The following is a 25,392-nucleotide window of genomic DNA, read 5'->3' as shown; positions in this document are numbered from 1 at the left end:
ATGGCTTTTCCTGTCCTTGTAAATACAGCCCCTTTACACGCAGCAGCACTTTGCATGAAAAGGGCGTTCCATTGGTGTTGCTGTGGGTGCTCCCATGCAACACCCATAGAACCTGACACATTTCCAGATTCATGAGAAATCGTAAACCTGGAGATGCGTCTGAATGCTACGCCTCCCCAGGGGAGGTGCAACAAGGAGAAATGTATAAATGTTTCCTCTTTTTTTACTCTTTCCATGGATGCTGTATTCTGCAGCACACATAGAATGAGGAAATCACCTCTGGCAATTGTTTATGTGCCTGAAAGGTGTCCCTTCCTGCACATAAACAATCATTTGTGCTAGTACAGCACACATAGGAGTTGAAAAATGCCATTTCAGATTGTTTATGTGCAGGAAAGGACACCTTCCTGCATATTAACAATCACCATCATAACAGAGCCATCCTTGCACCATGATGTGAGGGTGCCTGTGTCAGCGAATGGCAGCAAATTGTGCGCCAGCGCAGGGTAGACCAAAAAGGTCGGTCATATCCTTGTAGACATGACGCATCCCTGTGCTTTGAAAGTGCCACAGCGTGGTGCAGCCAAAGGGCTTTTCTTGTTAATGAGGCCCTTGGTGTCCATAACCATCTATTAATCGCATCGCAAAAAAACAATAAAGTACTGCTATGATGTAAAAATGGAAAATCATGTCATTAAATTATGAGCTGATTATTCTGAACATGTTTTGAAATGTACCATATGAAGCAAAATTGTATACTGTTTTTTTCTTGCAGTCCACAGTTCTTGTAATCATTGTCTTCAAACTGGTGTGCAGTGCTGGGCGATTTTTGACTTATATTTCTATTTCCCCACTGTTGTTTGTCAGAAAGCTGTTTCTGCATGTCCCTGAACTTAAATGCCTCCTCTCTCTCTCTCACCTCTTCCACCGTCCCACCTCCTCTCCACAGCACAGCGGAGTGCACAGATGGCTGAACAGGAGGTCCCAGGCACTCGAAGGACAAACACTTTCATGTGGTAAGGATGAACATTCTCTTACAGTATTTTCAGTAAAGAGGGTCTGTTTCTGTAAGCACAGAACGCTGAGTACTCCTTGTTGCATATCATAAGTGATTACCTTTTCATGAAAAGATCTCTGGAAAAATACCCATTGTTGTAGGACGAGTGAAAGATAGCAAGGCTGATTGTTACTGGAGAGAAGAAACCTTGGCTACAGAGCTGCAGCAGAGTCTGTTATGACACTGCTGTTCTCATTGTAAGGCATGGAACTGACAGCGATGGCGGGGGAGGGGTTCAGTTTCACAATAGTACTATGGAAAGGAGAGAGTTCCCAGCATTGCTGCAGAAAAAGAGACTTGATTAGTCCTTTTGGAGCAATGTTGGATCAGACTTTTATCCGTTGATGAATTCAGTTTTAAAAAGCAGTGACAAAAAAATAGGGCTTGCTTTACTGAGCTAATCGAGGCAAACATTGCCTATCCTGTGTTTACAAACATTAGAATGTTAAAGCAGATCCTTGACTTTGACAACGCTTATTTATGTAGCACAAGGATCTGGCAGATTTAGCTAATTATGCAGGTCACTCACCCGAAAACGTATACCCATTCCAATATCATCTCTCATAATGAGAACACTGGGGCTCAGCGGAGGGAGCCAATAGAGACACTGCAGTGCGGAATGACGTCCCGTCTGCCGTACAACCCACGATGCTGCAAACAGCCCATCACACCGCAGCGGAGAATCCACTCACCCGGAGTAGCACTACTGCGGAGAGCTAAACCAGACTCCTGGTCCCCTCCACTCGGTCCTGACCACAATGGATCCAGCTGTGCAAGCCTTTCCGCTGCTGTACCTCATCCACTACCAGCAAATAATGCACCGTCATGGAAATCGCCACGGATACGCAAATACACAACCCTGCACACAACCACAACACACAACTCCTGTGCTGACATACGGTTCCTGTCTACATCAGACACTCTGTTGGGTACAGGAACATATCACCCAGCGTACCCACACATGTCCTACCTGTCACAAACTCACCCCTCCACATCTGGGTCACGCATCAACCGCAAAATCACTGCAATGTCCTGGTCACGTCACCGCAGCGGTGAAGACGTGGGAAAACCTGCGCACAATGTAGTAGGCAGGGCCTGCGCCAGGCATGGGCAGTCTGCCAAGATTCACAGGGCCCCACCTTCACCCTTCCCACGTTACACTTCCCACACCCATTTGGGAACATGCTGTATGCTCTTGCTGTGCCACCCCTGCACAATTAATCTGCCAGGTTTAGCCAGACCTCACACCTCACACATCAAAAGACAAGGGAGAGTGACTGGGAAGGTGGGGGTGAAGAGGAACACCCTGCACAGAAGCTCAGGGGCTGGAAAACCCTCCTCCTCACACCAACCTTCCACTCATGTGAAGCAAACTGAGTATGATTACAAGATGAAGACTCACACTGCATATGAACATCCACTGAACTGTTCACACTGCCTGTCAAGTCACTCACAAACATCCAACACTGACACACAGCCACATACTCATACCATAGGTCAGCAGCAATGGAGGACAATGAATGTGCCAGCCAAAAGTGGACAGTGCACGATAACCATGGAGTAAGCCACTTAGCATCTGTACATCACATGCAAGAGAAGGAACATATCACACCACCCTTAGGTCATCTGATCAGACATGGGTGGCACAGTGAGTGAAATTAAACCAAAGTGACCTCTGTGCAACAACTCAGGGAGCCATCAATGCAAGCAATGCATAGGCACAGGAATGATAGGAAGTGTCTGAAGTCATACAGTGACCAGCCACACATCTGTGTCAACTGCCCTGACAAGTGTATGTCAGCAGCACAACACACATGGCTCATTGTCACACTCCCTGACTGTCAAACACAAGTAGGACCTTCACACCTGCAGTACTCAACACCTGTGAGAAATACACATAATGGTCAAAATGATGTCCTGTGAGTTTAATGACAAACAATAACACTCCCTGTAGTGCACCCACAAACATCACACTCACACTCAGGGATGCCTGAACCAATGCTGACACAAAAACAATAGCCAAACACAAAGCTCACAAACAACATCCACAGAAGTCCAACAAGCCCAGACATGTGCGGCCAAACAGTGGAAAGGCAATGTGACCCTAGACACAACAGGAGTACACACCATTGTCACTCAGTGCCAATGCACAGACATCAAACCCCAACACAAACAAGAATTGCATCATCCCAAAACAATCATGAACACTAACTGGGATCAATGGGACAATCAGCTAACAGACAGAGACACTACACCACAGTGAACATGGTGTCATAGTGTACCACAAGCATGCACATGCACAATCCTGACAAGTGGCAGCTCAAAAATAGGAGGACAAACCACCAATGTGCACTCAAAACAAGCTCAGTAACAAGAATCCACCTTTCTGCATGTGACGGACACACAAATAATGCACACTAAACTTGCAACACACATCGAAATGTATCACACAGCAACAACTACTCACACACAAGGTCATGCAAATAGAACATCACACACACATTGCATATGTCAGTAGAAAGAGCCAACACATGCCAAACACTGCAAACATCCACAACAAATACACAACAGATGCACATACATCACATTGCAAACTCAGCTGGACATCAGGGGGATGCACACCAGGCAAGTATAAGGCAACATACACTCACAGCACTGCATGCACACCAAGCAGTGTGTACACACCAACCAAACCAGTAGCACACACATCTGAGTGCCACACTATGAACTCCCACAACACAAATCATCACAGCACACAGAGAACATCACACTCATGAAGGGTAGCAGTACCTCAGGAAACACACATACAGCTTACCCATCACACACAGATGCACAACTCAGGGACACCTAGGTGCAAATAACATGACTAGAGGACTGTGCTGCTCAAACATATGCACTGCACATGAGCAACCATGACAGCAAACCAGTAGAAGAAAATAACACATATCTAATTTGGGAAACTGTCCTGAGTGGCACATTGATCCTGTACACAGTTCAACCTCACCCAGCATAGTGTCACACTATGAAGTGGTGGGGAAGCTAACTCACTGGCAAGCCATGGATTGGAAGACATGAGATTGAAGTGGTGTGTACTTCAGTAGTGGACTGGTGAGGAGTGTACAGTACACAAACAAATAGAGGAGTTACTTACAATGTGTAGGCATCAGAAGCACATATAGGGATGGCAGGACTCCACATACCACATACAATACTGGAGTCAAAAATGGGTTAAGTGACAGCAATGCATGAGAAAACTCACAAATAATGTCAGTGTGGCTGAGCAGGTCAGCACAGTGAGCACAAACAGTAACAAGACACATGGTTAATCAACAAAACACAACACAGACGTGGCAGTCACATACTCTGCATACTCACAACTGGCAGCAACAACAAGTAGGTGTCCCCCAGGAGTGCAAGGACACACCAACACACTGCACCGTGCCCAGCATACAACTCCTACATGTGCCCACATCTGAAGCACATGCAAGACAATTGAAACACACAGGCACTCATTACCTCGATCATACATGTGTGCAGTTGGCATTGCAGGGACACACACACATCAACACTACTGACAATGACAGCTCATTCACATTGTATGACCACTCAAGTCCACATATTTAAATGTACCCATGTGACTAGGAGGACAGGCCTACACCAGATGACCACACATCAACACTGCTGTTCACACATCAAGAAAGATCACACAGATATGATGAACCCTGGCCACCCCACAAGTAATCCTGTGGATCGAATTTCCCTCTGTTCTGGTATTGCATCCTAACATGACATGTGTACAACTTTGCAAACCTGACCATAGAATGATTAGGAGAAGAGTAGATCATCACAAACACCCATCATTGCACACTCAAGAATCAGAGTCAAGAAGAACTAAAGTGCCTGTCACCTCTGTCAAACTCTGAAAAAGTAAAACAAGCAATTGGCAATGTTAAAGTGGCATACAGAGCATGTGTCACTTGAAACCATACCCATACATAAAACCTTTTATTTAGCAAGGACATAGACAAAGCAGAAAACAGGAGTAACTGTCTTTATTACATATCAACCAGATAGGCATCCAAAGTGACAAACAGCAAGGCGATTGGCCAGTATAAAGTCAAATACAGTACATGTGTGCATGAGAAACTGCACAGGAAATGAACATCCAAAGTGACAAACAGCAAGGACATCGGCCAATACAAAGTAGAATAAAGTACATGTGTGCATGAGAAACTGCACAGGGAACGAACATCCAAAGTGACAAACAGCAAGGCCATTGGCCAGTACAAAGTTGAATAAAGTACATGTGTGCATGAGAAACTGCATAGGGAATGGGTTACACCGTCCACTGCCATGGGAATCACCACAGCTCTGGGGATACCAATGGGCAGTCCAGGCACCGCTGTGGGAGAGATGGGTTTGGGAGGGGGACTTTGCATCAGACTTGACTGTCAGTTGAACTGGGAGGTGGCTGATTGTCTGGGCCAGTTGGAGGACTGGAGCTGGGAGAGAGAGGACCAGCTGGGTTAGAGGCATCAGTGGCTGTGTGAGCTGCAGGGCTGCTTGGACCAGGTGGCATAGTGGCACGCGGAGGCAGAGACATGCTGCTGTGAGACACAGTGTGTGAGGGTGAATGCAGAAGGCTGCCTCTCCACTTCTTGGGGATTCGATAGCCAAGAATTGTCTTGGTAGGAGTGTGAAGTGAGGTGGGCACAACAGCCACACTCTCCACCAAAGGTGTCTCAGGTGCAGCTGGCTCTCCCTGTGGGGATTTGCTGGATCTGGTGGTACGCTTGGGATGGCCTTGCCTTTTTGCCTCCATCCCCTGTTGTCCAGGTGAACCCCCCACATTGCTCTCCTGTCCCAGCTTCACCGGGGTGCGGTTGGAAGTTGAGGTTGTGGGTAAATCTGCCTTAGAGAGCATTTTGTGCTGACTCTTTGCAGGCACCAGCTTCACAGCAGGCAGGGCAACTGTTTGTTTGTCTTTGGGAGCAGTTGTGGGGATGGGAGTGTCCTTGGATGGGGGTGATTTGGATGAATGTGGGCCTGAGGCCTGCTTCTTGGCCTGATGTCACATGAAGGGCTTTTGCCTTTGCGCTCCTGTGTGCCTGTTTTTTGTTTTGGGGATGGTGTCTGTGCTCTGGGCTGCTTGGAGTGCTGCTGATGTGTGCTGCGTGTAGAGTACTTGGAGTCTGAGGGCTGTGGTGTGTGGGCCCTCTCGTCAGGTGGGTCCACGGGCAGGGTGGTTGGTGAAGGGACCGGAGCTGGACTTTGAGCCTGCGACAGCTGAATGGCTGCCATCACTGTGGAGGACAAAGACTGGACAGTTTGGTGCAGCCCACCCACGTCAGAATGTACTCTCTCCATGAAGGCAACTACCTGTGCCAGCTTGTTGTCATGAAGGCATTCAGGAGAGTACTCTGACCCACACACAGCTGGCGCAAAAGGTCCACTGCCTCCACACTGAGGGCAGCAGGGGAGACAGGGGCAGGAGCAGCGGTACCTGGGGGGAAGCACACTCTACCCTTCCCAGGGCTGCGTGCATGAACAGCACTAGTGGTAGTAGCCGGGAAGGTGGGCACTGGACGATGTGTGATGGAAGAAGAGGCAACATTCTCACTTACTGTGCCCACCAACATCGAGGAGTCCCCGCTGGAGTCAGATGATGTTGAGGTTGGTGTTTCTGGGCCTCAGTAGATGCTGCAATAGACAGAGATGTAGGTTCAGTATAGTGTCATTCTCACAAACATCATATGCAAGCAAATCACAAAACTAGAATATGATACACCCATGTTGCACAGCACCCTGTGCAGTCTGCATCTGCAACCTTAATGCTAAACTCAGAAGATGCATGGAAACATGCATTATTGACATTAATGACCTATGTGACGTTCACACAGCCAAATAGCTGGCCAGTGCCTCATTGTAACCTAACATACTGATCTCTGTAAGCATACCTACGTGCGATGAAATGGATATACACCTCAAAATGTTGTCTCAGTCACATATGGAGTCACTTTAAGTGGACAACACAGATACTGACTCAAAAATGTCCTTTGCAATGGCCATGAGCTACTGATGTCCACCATGTTGTGCTTTGAAGGACAACAACCGTTGCACATTGGTGTCAGATGTGTAGTTCTCACAATTTCCAAGTTAAGCACTGCACACATCTTCAAAAGCTCACTGAGATGATGCATACTGATGTTCACTGACTGGTGATGGCTATAACACCCATAATGCAGCAGATGTCAGAGGGCCACATCTCATCTTGCAATGTCAAGTGCCATTGTATTAAACACATGAGGAAGTACATGTAGCAAAAAAGTACGACAGCTGCAATCAACACAGAGGCCACTTACCAGCCATTGCATCACACTAGAAACATCACAGAGCTCCGCACTGGCCCAGGGTTGGTATACATGCAGTCACTTCACACCCAAAGTCACCCTTCACAGAATACTCACCCCCAACCTGCTGCTGATGGGCCCTCAAACGTCCATCCAGCTCTGGCTGTGTTACTGCCAAGATGAGGGCAATTAGTGATGTCAAGCTCCTGCACGCCAAGCTACCACTCCGAGGGAGCAGCCCCAGCGTCATCTCTGCCACGTTTTTGCTCAGCTGGCAGATGTCATCCCACCACTTGTGACAGTGTGTGTGTCGTCGGTTGGAGACACCCAGAGCCCGCACCTTGTGTGCAATGGCCCTCCATAAGCCCTTCCGCTGGTGGACTTTAAGCTGCAGGCATGGGAGACAAGAAGAGGAAGTTTCAGTGTCACAGTGTCATGTACCACTGTGTCTCAGTACAGGAGCATGCACAAACTTAGCACAGCTATACAGAAATGTTGAGCAGAGGCCATACAGCGTGACACGTAGTACATTTGCATCAGATAATCGAATAGACATGCATGCAGGTTTGAGTATGGACACAGTACCTGGCCATCTCATACACATACAGAATGCCTGCACAGAAAGCAATGTGAAGAAGGCCCTCATCTGTGATGCAGTATGTGAGGGCACAAGACATACATTACATTGGAAATGATGTGTCGGGGCAGACTCACTGTGACCAATACTACACACCCCACAATGTCCTTGGCCTGTGAATGACACACTGTGTCATGGAGGTCACATTTAGGGACATGATCTTATATTCTGACACCCTTCTCACAAGGTCTGTCTTGTGCAATCCTCTTGCCTAAGATACCTCATTGATGAATAGGGTGGCAGACAACATATATGTCTCACTCTGTCCATTTACTAATGGGTCCCTGTCGAATTTGGCAGTATCTGTGCAGGCCATGGGGACTCACACTGAAGTAAAACGTGGGCCATCAGAACATTCACATGCATGTACAATATGAGAGGGCAAGCAGTGCCTACATATGCGAGTCAGTACACATTTTGAAAAAAATGGAAGGAGGATGTTTCAGAAGTACATCAATCTGATGTGTCATAGGTGTATTTCTACCAAGAGTGTCATTTCTATCTTGTGCATAATGCTTACATATCCATGGTGGCAATATTAAAAGTGTACACACATCCTCCAGTACCCTCTGGATGAAACACATTTGAAATGTCACAAATGAGCATGTGAAAACTTCATGGACCCTGACATCCATTAGCACAGGAAATGTTTGTTAAGACTTCCACTTTCCAAACCAGCAGTGTTACTGTATGGCTGCAAAAACACTGCATGTCCCTCCCATCCCGAAATTCAGCCATGTATCTTTTGAAATTAGTCTATAAACCCCATTTACCTGAAGTCAGCATGCTAGGCAGTGTATCACACAAACTTGCACTCAAAGGCACATACTACAGCAGATCAACTTCATGTCTGCACTCTTTGCACTCTCCAACTTCCACTCAGAAACACTTACCATTACATCAGGAGCACCATATAGCCTCCCATACTGTAAAAGCACCTCATCCACCAGGACCTCCAGCTCCTCTGTGGTGAAGGAACGGGCCCTGATGTTCTCAGTTCTCGCCATAACTGGGTCCAGGAGACAGGAACAGCAGCAGTTGATGAATGTCAGGCAGCAGTGTCTGGATGCAGTGGATGTGTGGCTCTCTCCCAGACATATATAGCCTCCTGGGGTTTTTTAGTGCTACTCAGCTGATGCAATTGGTGTTCCAGGTCAGCTTTTTTCAAACGTGACCAATGACCGGCCCGCTGTAGAGGCTGATTCGGCATGGGCATTGGCGGTGTCACACTGCGGGGGCCAGGTGGCCGCTACCGCAATCGTGCATCTTTCAATTGTATCCAATGACCGGCCCTGCAGTAGCGGAGCATGCCTACCGCGATTTTCAAATGTGTATTTCACTACCGCGATTGCGGTTGACATTGGCTGCTAGGGCATGGGCATTGGCAGTGTCACACCGCAGGAGCCAAGCGGTTGCTACCACGAATTGGCATCTTCAAATTGGTGCCTATGGCCATGATTGTGGTGGTGGTGCACGCTTATGGCACCTATGGACACATCATGCTGTGGCAATGGCAATGGCTGGTTCTCTGCATTGAACAGTAGACACTTACTATGAATTATGCCACCAGATAGTGTAATTCAATGCTATTTAACTCATTGATGACTACACATGCCATGTCAGTGCACAGGATTACATGCATTGGCATGTACTTCCTCACATGTCACTTATGATGTTGTTGTGCATGTACACAGATCTGTTGTGTGATGGACTCTCAAATATGTAAACATGTCAACGTGTGAGATGGCTAAGCAACCCACATTAATGATGAACTGACTACATAATGTGCCTATTTCACAGTGTAGATTGCGGAACTCATGTTTATACTTGATCTTTATGCACACACTGTGCTCATTGGGTTGGTAATGGGTGCCCTGCCCGAATCACGCAAGAAGGTGTGGCAGGTACAGCAGCTAGGTAGAATCCAGCAGTGTAGCTGTTTCAGACATGTGCTGTGTTAACTACTCTCAGGGCTGGTGACAGAAGATGTTGGAATTTACCATTTGGCATTCACATAGTCTAAATCAGTTTTGGGGGTACTCACTATGTACGTACTGGACACGTGTACAACTACTTTAGATCAAGGTGTCTCTATATGTGACTTGTGCTGTAAGCTGTAATTTCAGGCCAGTCACTGTTGGCGCTGTGTCAGTAAAAATGTAAGATGTTAGACACACCTCATAGGGGAATTGAATTGACATGTGTTCCCTTTTATCTTATGTAGGAGGCAACCAAATGTGCATCATCCATTCACATTGCTTGCGGACATGGAGGATGAGGACATCATACGTAAATTCCGTTTGGATCGACCTACCCTTCAAGACCTTTGTGGTCATTTGGAGCCCCATCTGAGGCCTCGCAGAACCTATCCGACTCCTTTGACAGCAACATGTAAGGTGATGGCGGCCCCGCATTTCAACCAATGTTCAGCATGGTGCTACGTGATATCCTGTCCGCAATGATGACCTACAAGGACAGCGCCATCCATTTTCCCAGGAGACATGAATTGGAAGCTGTGAAGGGTGATTTTTATGACCTTGCCCACATCCCTAATGTTGTTGGTGCCATTGACTACACACATGTTGGCCTGGTTGCACCACAGGCATGTGAGCGCATCTACAGGAACACAGGAAGCATTTCCATTCCATTAATGTGCATGCCAAGAGGATATGATAATCTCCCATGTCTGTGCCAAATTTCCAGGATCAGCACATGACTCCTACATACTGCGTAACAGCATCGTACCACAGCTGATGGCAAATCTGCATCCTGAGCGTGTGTGGATTGTGGGTGAGTATGCAGAGTCAAGTAGCATGCTGTATGTGTGACATGTTGTCCTCGGGCACAGTTATATTACAAAATAGGTCTGTGTATCTCACACCTAGGTGACTCTGCATATCCCAACCGGCCTTGGTTGCTAAGCCCACTGTGGAATTCCAGGACACCGGGTGAAGTCTGCTACAATGAGGCCCATGGAAGGACACGTCATGTGGTGGAGCGTTCGTTTGGTTTTCTGAAGTCAAGATTCCGTTGTCTGGACAAGAGCAGAGGTGCACTACTCTACTCTCCCCAAAAGGTGTGTCAGATCATAGTTGGATGCTGCATGCTCCACAACCTGGCCTTGCACAAAGAGATCCCCCTGCTCCTGGAAGAGGATGAGGAGCAGATGCCCCCACCTGCAAACCCACACATGTCCAGCGACGAGGATAGTGGAGAGGAGGAAGGTGTCGACCTGCATTAACAGCTCATCAACCACTACTTCCCTTGAGTGTGAGTGACATTGTACAACAGTGACATTGTCTGCTGTCTTTGATGGTAGTGAAAAGGCCTAGGGGAGCAGTTTGACTGCTGCCTGTTGTTGGCTCTGTGCTGATGGCTGATGTTTGTGGCACAGTGTAGTCATGACCAGCCACATGATGTTTATATTGATATTGTTTCTCATTGTAATGTGTGCTGGTTTGTGTACCTTGATGACTAGTGTTGTGTACTGACTGTGATCCCATCACCTGACAAGTAAATGTTGTTCTTTTGTGTCTTTCTAGGTCCCTTCAGCCTCTCATTGCCTTGTCACAATCAGAGCTTCTGATACATTGGCATCAGATTCAACATTGTACATCCTGTGATAAACATGGAGCTGACACAAAGACATAGGTGTGTACAGAGTGTTTATTTACAAAGAGTGCTCGTGACAGACAAGTGATGTTTGAGAAAAAGGTGCAAAGTGAATCAATGAGTAGTCAGTGATGATGGACAAGACAATAGAGTAGCCACCACTTTGATGTGGTGACACAGTCCAACAGACACCTGCCATGAACATGGCAGTGTGGGTAAGGATGGTCAACAAAGTCAATGTCAAGGTGAAGAGAGGTGCCATTATGGCTGGCTCTTTGACTTGCTTGTGGCTGGTACTTTGCCACATGATCCTCCCGTGGGGTTTCTCGGATGGCCCCTTGTGCATTTTCTAGGGGGGCCTCTGCTGCGAGCTCAGTGGTGTCTGAGGAGTCATCCTGTTCAGGCACACCCCTCTCTGTGGCCGCAGCTGAGGTGGTGAGAGTATCAAGCTGTGAGACACTGGAAGGAGATTGAGCTGTCCTTTGGGCCACATGAATGTCCCTCAGAACACCATCAAGCTGGCCCATGAGGTCCACGATTTGGCCCATGTGCATGTCCACGGACCTCAGCAGCAGGCGGAGCTCACGCATTTCTTCCAGAACTTGGCTCATGTGCCCCTGGGTTTGTTCATATGCCCCAAGGACTCTGGCGATGTGGCCAGGGCTTCGGCCCCAGTGTCCTATTGTTTTTGTGTCCCAGTTGCCCACCCACCTGTCCTGCTCTCCTGGACCTGTGGCGTTGCCACTCGACGCACCCGCAGACTCTCCCTGCCCTCTTTAGATTGTGGGGTGCTGTTGGTATCCTCTGAGGCAGGAAGAGTGTTGCAGGCAGCACTGGTGGTGGTGGTGGTGGTGGTTGAGGCCGCACAGGTCGTTGCAGCAGGGGTCTGCATGGTTGTTGTTGCTGAGGTGGTGGTGGGGACAGTGGGGGCCTGGGACATGCTGCGCACTGGCAGTCCTGATGTGCCAAGTTCAGGCTCCGCATCCCATAAACTTAGGGTGTCTACATCTGAGAGTCCATGTTCCGGGGGGAGGGGAGACTGGCTCTGTAGGTCGGTGTTGTCATCTGCAGCAGTCAATTGTTGATCTCCTGTTGGACAGAGGTGAAATGGTCATTGAAGAGCACCCCACAAGCTTGATGTTAGATGTTTGGATGTTACATGTGACACACCACACAGGTTACACTGCAATCACTTGGTATGGCTGCAAGTTACTGAGCATCATGACATGATGTTGAGGTACATACATTACTTGTCCGTGGTGTGACATGTCAATAGATACCATGTTCCACGTCCAGATTGTGTGATTACAAGGAGATGTCATCATCTAACGACTAGCAGCACAACAACTTTATATGAAGCGTCTTTTTTGTTTACTCTTCATGGAAGACGTTACATCTGAGCATGAAGTAGCCATTGTAATCTTATGCATACCTTTATTATATTGTGTTCTTTACTTTTTTTTACAACAGACCATGCAAGTTTTGTGTTCATATGGGCCTTGATGCTCTGCCCCCATGGCACTTACACATAGCATTCTGAGCTGTGCTTGATTGTGCACTGGTTTTCTCCAAGATGTGATTTGGTGAGTCAAACTTAAATTTCTGTGACAGTTACATACGCTTTTCTGTCTGAACACTGGAAGTGGCTATTGGATCTATGCCAAGTTGGATGACATGTGGGGTCTGGTGTGGTCATATGGCTCCGTGCTTTTTGAGAGGAATGGCAAGGTGCATACACTGTCTACCTACCGGTTCTGTGACACAGTTGAGGGGAACTGCTGCCATATGGTTCTGGGTGTGGGGAGTGCTCCAGCCTGCTGAGGTTTGGGACAGGGATCCTGGTGGGAGTTGTAGTGCAGGCTTCCCACCCACAAACACCCCTCCCTGTTAAGATGACTGCGAGCCTGTGAGGTGGAGCAGAAAAAGGGAATAGGCTACACATGGCTCTTGGATGGGGGAGTGTTCCATCTGCTCACGGGTGGGACAAGAGAACATAAGATGCCTACCTACCTGTTAGGTGAAGGTGTGCAATGCAATGGATGCCACATGGTTGTGGGTGGGTTGGGAGTGCTCCATCCTGCTGAGGATTGGGACAGGAAACTGGTGGGAGTTGTAGTGCAAGCTTCCCACCCACAAACACCACTCCCTGTTAAGATGGCTACCTACCTGTCAGTTTGAAGAGAGCAATGCAATGGCTGCCACATGGTTGCGGGTGGGTGGGGAGTGTTACATCCTGCTGGGCTGTGGGACAAGTGGGCCTGGTGGGAATAGTAGTGCAGGCTTCCTACCCACAAACACCCCTTCCTGTTAAGATGGCTACCTACCAGTAAGTTTGATGAGCGAAATGCAATGGCTGACACATGGTTGTGGGTGTGGGGAGTGTTACATCCTGCTGGGCTGTGGGACAAGTGGGCCTGGTGGGAATAGTAGTGCAGGCTTCCTACCCACAAACACCCCTCCCTGTTAAGGTGGCTACCTACTAGGGGTGGGCGGAATTTGCGAAATTCACTTTCGCAAATTATCGTGAAAATGTTAAAAATCTCCGCAAACACGCGGGCGAACTGTCGCGAGACAGCGCAAATGGCTACCAACAATCCAACATCTCGTGGAGAACGCGACCGCATCGGGAAAACTTGTCGGCGAACGCGGGGATTCAGGTAAGGCGATTGCGCGCACGCGAGAATGTATTATTTTACAGCGCGAGCAAGCAAAAAATTTCCGGTGAAATGCGGATTGCGGAAATTTTTACATTTTCGCGCTCTCCGCGGAACGCAAAAATGTCAAATTATCGCAATTTCCGCGAGCGGAACGGAATTTTAGCCCAGACCTACTACCTACCTGTAAGTTTGATGAGTGCAATGCAATAACTGACACATGGTTGTGGGTGGGTGGGGAGTGCTCCATCCTGCTGAGGTTTGGGACGGGGGCTTGATGGGAGTTGTAGTTAGGGGTTGGCGGAATTTGCATAGTCGCGCTATGCAAAGCTCAGCGAAATGGTAAAAAATCTCCGCGAGCACGCAGAAATTCCGCGAACACGCAGAATTGCTTGTTCGCGATGCTTTTTTCCTGTTCGCGAACGCTCTTTGCGTGCTCCGGGGGAAATATCTTGCGAAGAGGCATTTTGAGAACGCGTGGGGTCTGGTGGGAATTGTAGTGCAGGCTTCCCACCCACAAACACCCCTCCCTGTTAAGATGGCTACCTACCTGTAAGTTGGATGAGTGAAATGCAATGGCTGACACATGGTTGTGGGTGTGGGAAGTGCTCCATCCTGCTGGGCTGTGGGACAAGTGGGCCTGGTGGGAGTTGTAATGCAGGTTTCCCACCCACAAACACCCCTCCCAGTTAAGATGGCGGCCTACCTGTAAGTTTGATGAGTGAAATGCAATGGCTGACACATGGTTGTGGGTGGGTGGGGAGTGCTCCATACTGCTGAGATTTGGGACAGGGGGTATGGTGGGAGTTGTAGTGCAGGCTGTCTGTACAAATGGCCCCATGGTAATCTTGCTAGCTACCTTTGGGGTGAATCAGAGGGAGTGAATGTTGGATCTGTGAGACATGTGTTGGGTAGAGTGTGTTGCAAATGACTGCATTTGGGCCTAGTAGGTGTAGCTTTGTAGTTGTGAAAGATAGTACATAGCAGTGTAATATGAGACTTTTGTTGGTACTTACCAGCCTCCACTCCCCTGGGTATTCCTGTGAGACTCTCTGGATGCAGTGTGGTAAGTCCCTTCTCCTCCCATTCGGTGAATGTTCAGTAGTGGAATGGGAGGGCCACCACCAGTAATCTGAGCCGGCTTAAGGTTCTTGTTGTTCCTCTCTTTCACCTCGAAACGGACGTAGAGACGGTTATTCCGGGCTACCATGCCACTTTAATGGTGACCTCAAATACACCTTACTAATTGTGTCTCAGGATTTTTCAGTTGCCTTGTAACTGAAAACGAACATACACCCTGACTCTAAATTTGAGCCCTGAAGAAGTCCCCATTGGGACAAAACGCGTTGGCTAAAAGGACTATGAATAGTGGATTTTAACAACTTGATGTGCTCATTGTTGTCAATAAAGAATTAAGGAAATAAGGACATAACAACTTGGCATATTCTTCAGATTATCACGGACAATCTGTGTCTTACTGACTTTGAATGTTTACATAATTTCTGTGTGTGGAATCCATGTTTTCTTGATTGCTCTAAGTTTGGAAATTCCAAATAGGGAGTGGAGAGGGGTGCACTTCCTGGTTTCCCTGCGCCATTATAACCTTGCCAGACGGTATTGATGACAGGTTCGGTTCTTCTGCCTTTGCCTCAACCCTCAGTTGTTTTGTTATATATCTCTTTCACCTTGCTCTTGAGGTCATTCCACCTCTTCCTGATCTACTTCTAGGAGTGTGGGATGGTCACTACTGCATTGACCCTGTTGACTATCCTTGCCCACATTTGAGTTTTAGTGGCTTGTGGTGTCTGTTAGACCAGGTTTCCAAACATATGCGGCTGTACTCTGATTACCTCATCTACCATCACTGACAACTCGTTGTCAGTGAATTTGGGCACTCTCTTCTGTGACATAGTGTGTGATGTGCAAATGGGTTAATGGTGCAGGTGTGAAAGTGGTGGTAGTGATGTGTGTGGTGTGTGTATTGTTGCAATAGTGTGATGTGTGCAGATTTGCCTCTCCTTTGTGCTGTGGGGTTGGTTCCTTCAGTAGTGGAGTAGTGCAAAGGATTCTGGCCAGGAAAGGGGATGGTTTTATGCTCAGCTATGTGGGTGGGTCAAAATGGTGTATTCCTGTCAGGTGTGTTGTGTTGGTTGACCTGCGATTTGTATTTTTTAGTTGCCATGGGGATGTGTCATTGAGGTGTGTTAGGTGTATTTTGTGGCTGAGCAAGGTTAATGGCCACACTTGGTAGCCTTGTTGTGTGTTTTTTTTGTCGACCGTCATTACTGTTCCGGAGCAACCTCGGCGGTCGGAATACAACAGCTCTTCCGCCGGCTTGGCCATTCATCAGTAGTTGCAATCACGGTTGTAGGAAACAGCGGATCATTCTGCTGTCACTGCAATGGTATCCTAATTTGACGTGCGGTCAATCCGCTGGCCGTGCGGTGGTTTTGGGTCTTTCCACAGCAAATCTGGCCGCCGCGACTGTGTTTTCACCTGCTCTGCACACTCCCGGTGGTCTTTCGTGGAATCCGTCTGCCGCGGTCCAATTTTTCTGATCGTTCATCCTAATATGACAGCCGGTTTTGCCGCGGTACGTGCAGATGGTTAGTTTCCGCTACCACGGCGGTCTGACTGGTTTTTCGCCCGCCATCCTAATTGACCCCCTAGTTTCCTTACCTTATTATTTAAAGCATGACAACATTTTATGATATATTCTGTAGGACATGACAAACCAACCTTAGCAAAGCCAATAGGTTGACATTTTGTTAGGGGAAGTATTTGGTAATATTTGGGTAACTTTTCGGGTGTTGTCCCAGCTGTCCCAGAAAGAACATCCCATAAGAAAGCAATATCTTGGGATACGTCATTTTGGAATCATTGGTACGACCCCTTTGCTGAACAGACTACATTAGGAGAATTACTCTGTATCTCAAAGAAGTGTGTTGTGGACAGAAGGTCAGAAGGTGCGGCCTGTACTGTAAGTGGTGAGCTTAAAAAGCACACCAAGCAAACTGTTACATGGTACATATTTTTCACAAAGAGACAGTATTTTTGTTGCATCTGTTATGAAAACCAAAGTACGCATACAGCTTTCGTTTGTGAACAAAATAGCATGTTAATCCAACGTGTTATCTAACAAAAGGACTTCTTGATGCTAGATCAGCAAATCTAATGGGAACACAAATTGGTCTATGTTACCATCCATTCCCTTGATGGACTGTCCATTCAAACAATAGCAAACCAAGAAAAACACATGAACCTAATGGAAGAAGGAGGCCGACACAGAGCCCACTGGCTCGCGCTGTACTTCCTATTGTACTTTTTGTTTGAAGAAGTGATAGCATCAGATGTTCCAGACAGCTGAAGCTCTCTGTAGGCCGACGTAGAATGAGGTCGCACCACAAAACCTTATAAATAGCTGCTTTACTAGATACACATCCTGCTCAGACAACCAGGAACTCAAGAGGCATCAGATGAGGGACTACCCAGTCTAAATGAGAATCTTGGCACCCAAGAATTGTAATTTCCAGGACTAAACCCATGTAGCACAAACATAAACTCCTTGTAACTGACAGGGGGCGACACGTTGCTACACCTCTATTGTCTGCAAATGAGGCTACAATTGAATCAATCAAAACAGCAACCTGGCGTAACATCATGCAAAATAGAATAAGAGCACACTGCCTCTTCATGAATAATAAATTACAAACCAATAATGGGGCATATTATCAACGGCCAGCGATAATTATCGCTGGCTGTACATAGCGATAGAAATATTATCGCCGGCTATCGCTGAATATTATCGCCATGATAACGCTATATTTACAGCGCATAGCGCTATGGCGATAATATTTCAGCGATAGCGGTGTTTTCAATGGAACATCGCTGGTTTTCCAGCGATGTTTCATTGAAAACAGCGATAACATTGCTGATACGACCCTGTGGTCCAATCAGTATAATCCATCTCTCGTTAAAAGTATGCCTTAGTCAGGAATTTAACAGACGTTAAATTCCTAAGTTAAGGCTGAGGTAGCGCGATTTTTTTTTTTTTATCGGTGCACCTCCTTGTTAATATCGCGAAGCTGCCTTCACGATATTAACATGTGTTGTTTTCACAGCCATGCCTTCTTTGCATCTCATTAGCGATGCGAGGCGAGGCTGTGAAAAAGCGGGCTCTACATCAAGGAAACACGCGCTAGCGTGTCCTTGATGATATTGCGATATAATTATCGCCGCTTTTCGCCCGAAAAACAGACCCTAAACCGGCGATAATTATATCGCCAGCCCTTGCTAATATGCCCCAATATTGGCAAGATCCCATGCCAGAGATCCACACACACAGAGCTATGTAACTAGTTTTAGAAAAATACTTACGTATACCGTAGAAAAGCAAAATATTGGAGATATATAAAAGCTGCCTTTACAGAAGTCCTCATATGACCACATAAAATTTTTAAATTAGTGATCATGATAGAAACCTTCTAAAGCACTTTCCATCAAAGTGTGGTTCCTAACACTTCCTATGATTATTTTTCATAGTCTCCCGTGAATATAATGCTCTAGTAAGTGAGGTGCAGCAACACTGTATTGTTTAATCAATGGCATGCAAAGCCAGCAATAAAGGTTAGAACTCAGTTATTCAGAACTAGTGACAGGGCACAAAAGTGCGTAAAATATAACTGAAACTGCACATACTTATAAGAAACAATGATTAGGAAACAATAAAAATGAATATAGAGGAAAAACCATGCCTGTAACTCACACACACACAGCACCAACAACTGGTGCATCTGAAACACATTATGTCTATCCTGTAATATAAAATTATAAATGAATCACACATCTCAAATAAATAACCTAATAAAGTAGCATGTTAAACAAATGTATCCATAGCCAAGTGGGTATGTCATCCACACCCAGGGGCAATTAAGTGAGGTGTATGCTATTGCACTGGAACTGAAATCCAACACTGTTTTGCAAAATATCTTTTTCTCCTGGCGAATTTTGATGTCCAGATACCTAAATAAAAAATGTGTCAAACTATTTAGTCTCACATTGAGATTGGGAAGGCCTGAATGCTGCCTAAACACATTGGCAGACTGCAGTGTCTGTTGTTGATCTTGCAACACTTCAGGGTGGCCATCCTTGGGTCAGGCTGCTCCAAAGTGAAAGAAATAGAAAACTAAATAGGACGGCCACACTATAGTCAGGCTCTCATATAATTTCTTGTGCGGCAGTAAGAGAAAATGATTGCTTTGTATTTAGAATCTATATGGGACATAGAGTAGTGAATGTGATGATATTTTGTAGTTTTGAGGTATATAATGGTCTGTTGCAGAGGCTGTTAGTGCATTGCAATCAAGCATTCCCTAGGATGCTGAATGAAACACCAAATAGTAATAGTATGAGGTGACAGATGAAGCTCACAGTTTTTCTTAGAACGCTAATGAAAAAAGCTTTCACAGACAGACTTGTGTGAGATTCACAAATGAATAGACGTAAAAAGGATTGGAGATGCGAATGGACTGAGAGTGATAAAGGCCAACAGTAAATAAATGCAAATAAATGTTCTTACCTTGGGAATTAACTACTTCATAAAGACGTTTTTGTGCATGCAAAATAACATACTTGACTGGATGCAAAATAACATACTTGACTGGATGGGTTTGGAAGAACTCTAAGGGAGATGAAATGAGAGATACTAGGAGCAGTAACGAGTAATTAGAACAGTAGGTGGAAAATAACATACTTTCAACTGTTAATGCAATTTCATTTTCAACAAATGACGCCTTCCTTATTTTTTTATACAGGGAATTACGTTAGTGCTGGTGAAACAGTTGCTATTTTACCCTATAAAAAGTAATTGCAAGAGACCTGTTGAAAAAAATCCACGTGAGGATATGTGTGCAGGGAGAGACACTTGCAGGATACCTTGGGGCATTGTTTGGAAATTAGTTGTGTAGGATGTGAGTCTGTGTAATAAGTGTCCAAATCCTGTCAGGTCAAACACAGGATTTCAATATTTTAAGCCTGGGCTCACTCCGAGTAGTTCTGGCACAGAGCAGGCAGCCATAGCTGAGGAAAAGGTGCAATAAATTTAGCAACCCTAAAAACACAACTTTAAAAAATAAGAACACTGTAATTTGAAACATTACACCAAAATGACTAAAATCCAATAAAGAGGACCAGAGATTTCAATTGTTAACATTTTTATGGCAAAATGCACCAAGCAAAATTAAAGTAGTGGTTGACCAGGGCATAGGTACAATTTCATTCACGATGGAGCTGGGGTCAGACACAGCAAGTGGGTTGATTTGGTCAGAGCTTTTATCTTCTGATTAAGGGCCTGATTACGATCTTTGCAGAATGGGTTCCACCATTGCTTTTTTGGCGGTTTTCCCACCCGCTGCCTTGGTGGTCTGACCGCCCGATTTAGATCTTGGCTGGAACTCGCTACAAGATCGCAGGAGTGCTGCCACCTCCACTGAGAATCCAGTTGCTGCGTCGATGGTGGGAGAGCCAGAGGTGGGACTAGGAGGGAGTCCTGCCAAGCTTCCCGCCATTCAGATTATGATTTGCTTTTCTGTCAAGTTTTTACTGGCGGGGCACCACCATGCGCGAGTCAGCAGAAAGGTAGGAAAAGAGGTCCAAACTCACCTTTTTGGGAGGTCCCACTTCGGAATCCATGTCAGATACTATTGTCCAGGTCCTTTCTGTGCTGCGGTTCTCAAACCATGACGTTCAGCAATGCAGTTGTCACCAGATAGGCTTCTCGGTTACTTCTGCTATGTAGTGTATGGTTAACAGTTACTTTCGGCTAATTGTATTTTACATGCAACAAAATAGACAGTACACATAAGCTACATATACATTACGACACATGCACAACATATATATATATTCACTGAAAAAACCATAGGTTTCACACATGTTATAGTTAGCTGGACATTTTACTGATAAAAAACCAATGAAATTCCCCCGTTATAGTTACTGTAGGCAACTATAACTCACGCGACCGCAATCCTCTGCTGATGCTAATACTGTATTTAGACACTTATTTGCCCATGTCTTCTTCCATTAAATTTTAGCTATACATATATTACAAATATTTTTTTTTCATAAAGACACATATGTCATCAGCAGAGGATTACGGTCGCGTGAGTTATAGTTGCCTACAGTAACTATAACGGGGGAATTTCATTGGTTTTTTATCAGTAAAATGTCCAGCTAACTATAACATGTGTGAAACCTATGGTTTTGTCAGTGAATTAGCAAGGTTTTTTAAATGCTAATTCCTAACTATAACGTGTGTGAAACCTATGGTTTTTTCAGTGAATTTGTACGGTTTTTTAAATGCTAATTTATTTATGTATTATTTTTTATATATTTATTTTACAATAAACTACGTATTAAAAATTATTATTATTTTTTTTTTTGGTTTTCACCCTGCGAATAATTTTTTTTTTTTTGCAAAAAAAAAAATTTTTTTTTTGTGTTTTTCAGGGTGCGCGCACTGTGCGCGCACCCCCGCGATTTTTAAAAAAAAAAAATTTTTTTTTTTGCCTTCGGGGTCCTTCAGGGACCCCCTGACAAAGGCTAGGGGGTCAGGAACTCTCTACCCTGCCCCCTTTTCACGTTCGCCACCTTCCTTTTTCACTCTCGCACTGAAAACAAACAAAATGGCGGCCGACACTTCCTGATTTCGACCGATTCGAACGTTGACTAACATGTAACCACCAATCAGAATTACGCTCGCGCACGTTAGGGTGCTCGCACGGTGCTCGCACGGTGCGCGCACCCTGCGCGCATATATATATATATATGCTTTTAAATGCTATTTTCTCCGGAAATACTGAACAGATTTACACCAGACCTACAAAAGGCACTTCCTTGACCTAGGGACTACCTCTCTGCCAAATTTTGAGTAATTCTGTTCAGCCGTTCGGGCTGTAGCTCGTTCTAAAGGTCCTATGGAAAAATGCATGGGAAAAACGCGTTTTGGGACCCCCCTTTTATCTCAGCCCCCGCTTGACGGATCCCCCCGAGACTTTCAGGGTAGGAGCGGAGCGTAGCGCCCCACCTATTTTGAGAAATTCGCGAGGATTCGTCGACCGGCGCCAAAGTTATTCAAAATAGAATGTTGAGGTTTTCCTATGGAAACGTGGTCCTAACTATAACTACCTACTGGCGACCGCCAGTAGGTAATATACACACATACATATATATATATATATATTACCTACTGGCGGTCGCCAGTAGGTAGTTATAGTTAGGACCTAGTTTCCATAGGAAACTCGTTTATTGTTTTCCCAATAACTTTGGCGCCGGTTGAGGAATCTTCGCGAAAGTTTCAAAACATATGGCCCGCTCTGGTCAGCTTCTATGCTGGAAGTTTCGGGGTGATTCTCTTAGAAATGTTGCCGATTTATAGTCTGTCTTTTATTTTCTCCCACGGTGTCTATTTGTGTTGACAGGCAGTTGAGCACCTTCACTGCCTTGTTTTGCTATTTAAATAGCTTTTGGATCACAAGACACGTCATGTGATCAAGCTCGTGTGATGCGAGCGAAATGCGTCATGGCAGGCACTATGCCTGATCATTTGGCGGTCATTGTTGACCAATAAAAATTTCACTGCTTTCTGCATCATCCTGATGTCTTCGTGATTTGTGCTGAGTACGGTGAGGTCCGTGCCTATGGTTTCCTGGAGTTATTGCCGTGCCAGGATTTGGAGTTTCGTTATTAATCTTCCGGAGCGGGCTGATTCCGGATTCACGGACCCTCCCCCTTTCTTGAGGCAAAGCAGTTTAGTCAGCCATCTATGTCTTTAGACGTATCGGACATTACTCGGGAGGAGTTTGCATTTGCTGTGCCCCCGCAACCATAGAGAACTTTTTGTTTGGTTTGCCTGATGCCGGCGTGTGACGGTGGAATCTACATGGTCGGAGGACCTGTTGAGCTGCGGTAACCACCGGTAAGGGAAACCTTTACTACGTTGTTATATTGGATTAGTGGGTTCGGGCATTGTAACTCAGCCTACGATTTATTCTATTGACTGCAGTGTCACGCATATTATACCACCCAATTATGGCATCCAGCGACGTGCTTCGTGATAGGGAAGCAGCAGCTGAGGCCCTATTTTTGAATGTTTCTACTGTCAACATTGATTAAAGAGCCACGACTAGTAGCACTATCAATCCAGGTATTAAATCTCTGCTCAGAACATTAGAGAAACTTATGAAAAATGAACTCACAAAGTGATGGGAGAAAAAATCCCTGGAAAAGTATTGTGAAGTCAATCGAGTGCCCAGGGGTTTACGTGTCCTTATTGCTCCCACATTTGAGAATCCTAATCCGGCTATGCTACAAGAGTGGGCAGAAATCAACTTACAAGCCTCTATGAATATGATCCATATTTTAATAAAATATGCGGAGTTGGACCGGAATACCATTTTAGAGAAGATTGAGAAAATTAACGGATTGTTAGATGCTACAGGTCAGACAGATCAAAGCTAAAGGAAGAGCAGAAATTGATGCCCACATTAAGAAAACACGAAGAAACTATTAAGGCACGAAAGGTGTTCAAATTTTCTAGAGATCAAAATGACTATGCTACTGGCCGTATTTTTACCTTCTCAAAGAAATTTGACAATTACAAATGACAAGCAATGACAAATAAAGTACCTAATCCAGTCCAACAGGTGGGGCAAAGTGGCCCTGTAGGTGTTGATGGTGTATCTGATAATGCCTCACTTACATCCAACAGTGACTCCAAAGATGGATGCCCAGGCATTTCGGGAATTCATTTGCAAGGACAGAGCAATTTTACTCCTGGGGAAGAACTGAATTTTATCAGGGAGGACCGGAGGTACACCTTGTGACCCCGCAAACCTCTAACGCAGCAAGGGGAACAACCAACAAGCGTAGGAGGGAAAGGCGGGTCAGACACTGGCAGCACTAGCAGGAGAGGGAACCCAAGACAAAATTGGAGGTAGAAAGCCGAGAATGCCTTAACACAGTCATTAACCTTTCGGATACTGTTTTGAACAATGCCGAGATCCAGTTACTATCTTTCGGTCTCAGGTACGGTCCACCTAACCAATTCTCTTATAATCAAACCAGAATTGGTGTTTTCAAATTTATCCGAAAAGTGAAACTTTTCAAATTTTTCCATTTGCATAAACCAATTAAAAAGTTGCCTATCTCATCTAGTCCTTTATCCACTTCAGATGCCCTTCAAGTAAGGGATATGCAGAGCCTACGAACGTTGCATTCATTGTCTACAGACACTGCTGAATTATCAACACAGGAAGCTATGTCAGAAATGGAGATTTGAACCAATAAAGCGGCAAAAAGTCCTTTTAAACCGGCTTCCACATTTCTCCCACTTATGCCTAAAGATGCGGTGGACATTTTCAGTGATAGGGTGGTTGAGGAACTAAAGAATTTGAATAGAGTTGTGATGTCAAGCAAACATGCTAGAACCTACAAAAATGCTCAATATCAGTCCGTTATTAAAAAACTGAACAATAACCATGACATCATAATTAATAAATCCGACAAGGGGGGCAACATAGTTCTTAGTTCATAGGACCTGTTGACGCAGCTACAGCCCGAACTGCTGAACGGAATTACACCACATTTGGCAAAGAGGTAGTCCTCAGTTCAGACTCGTGCCTTTTGCTTAAATGGTGTAAATCCGTTAAGTAATTCCTGAGAAAAATAGGGTAAAAAAGTAAGTGATATCTATGACCTTGGAGGATCTGTGCACCCTCCCCGCACCCAGTGCGCACCCTGCCGTGCACGAGCTGTATTCTAATTGGCTGCCAACACTCCAGATCAGGAAGTGTTGGCAGCCATCTTGTGTACCGAGACATAAGAAACCTGAAAAACAAAGGCAAAAAACACGACAAGGGGGCAGGGTAGAAACACCCTGACCCCCTAGGCCTGCTCAGAGGGTCCCACAAGGACCCCCAGGGCCCCCCCCAAATTTTTTTTTTTAAATCTGTGAGATTCGCGCACCCAGCGTGAATTTCGGCCGAAAAAAAAAAAAATCAGCACGGGCTCCCGCACTGAATATTG

Source organism: Triturus cristatus, chromosome 2_1, assembly GCF_964204655.1.
Source record: "Triturus cristatus chromosome 2_1, aTriCri1.1, whole genome shotgun sequence".
Lineage (NCBI taxonomy): Eukaryota > Metazoa > Chordata > Amphibia > Caudata > Salamandridae > Triturus > Triturus cristatus.
The sequence above is the reverse complement of the archived record's forward strand: the minus strand, read 5'-3'. Positions refer to the sequence as shown.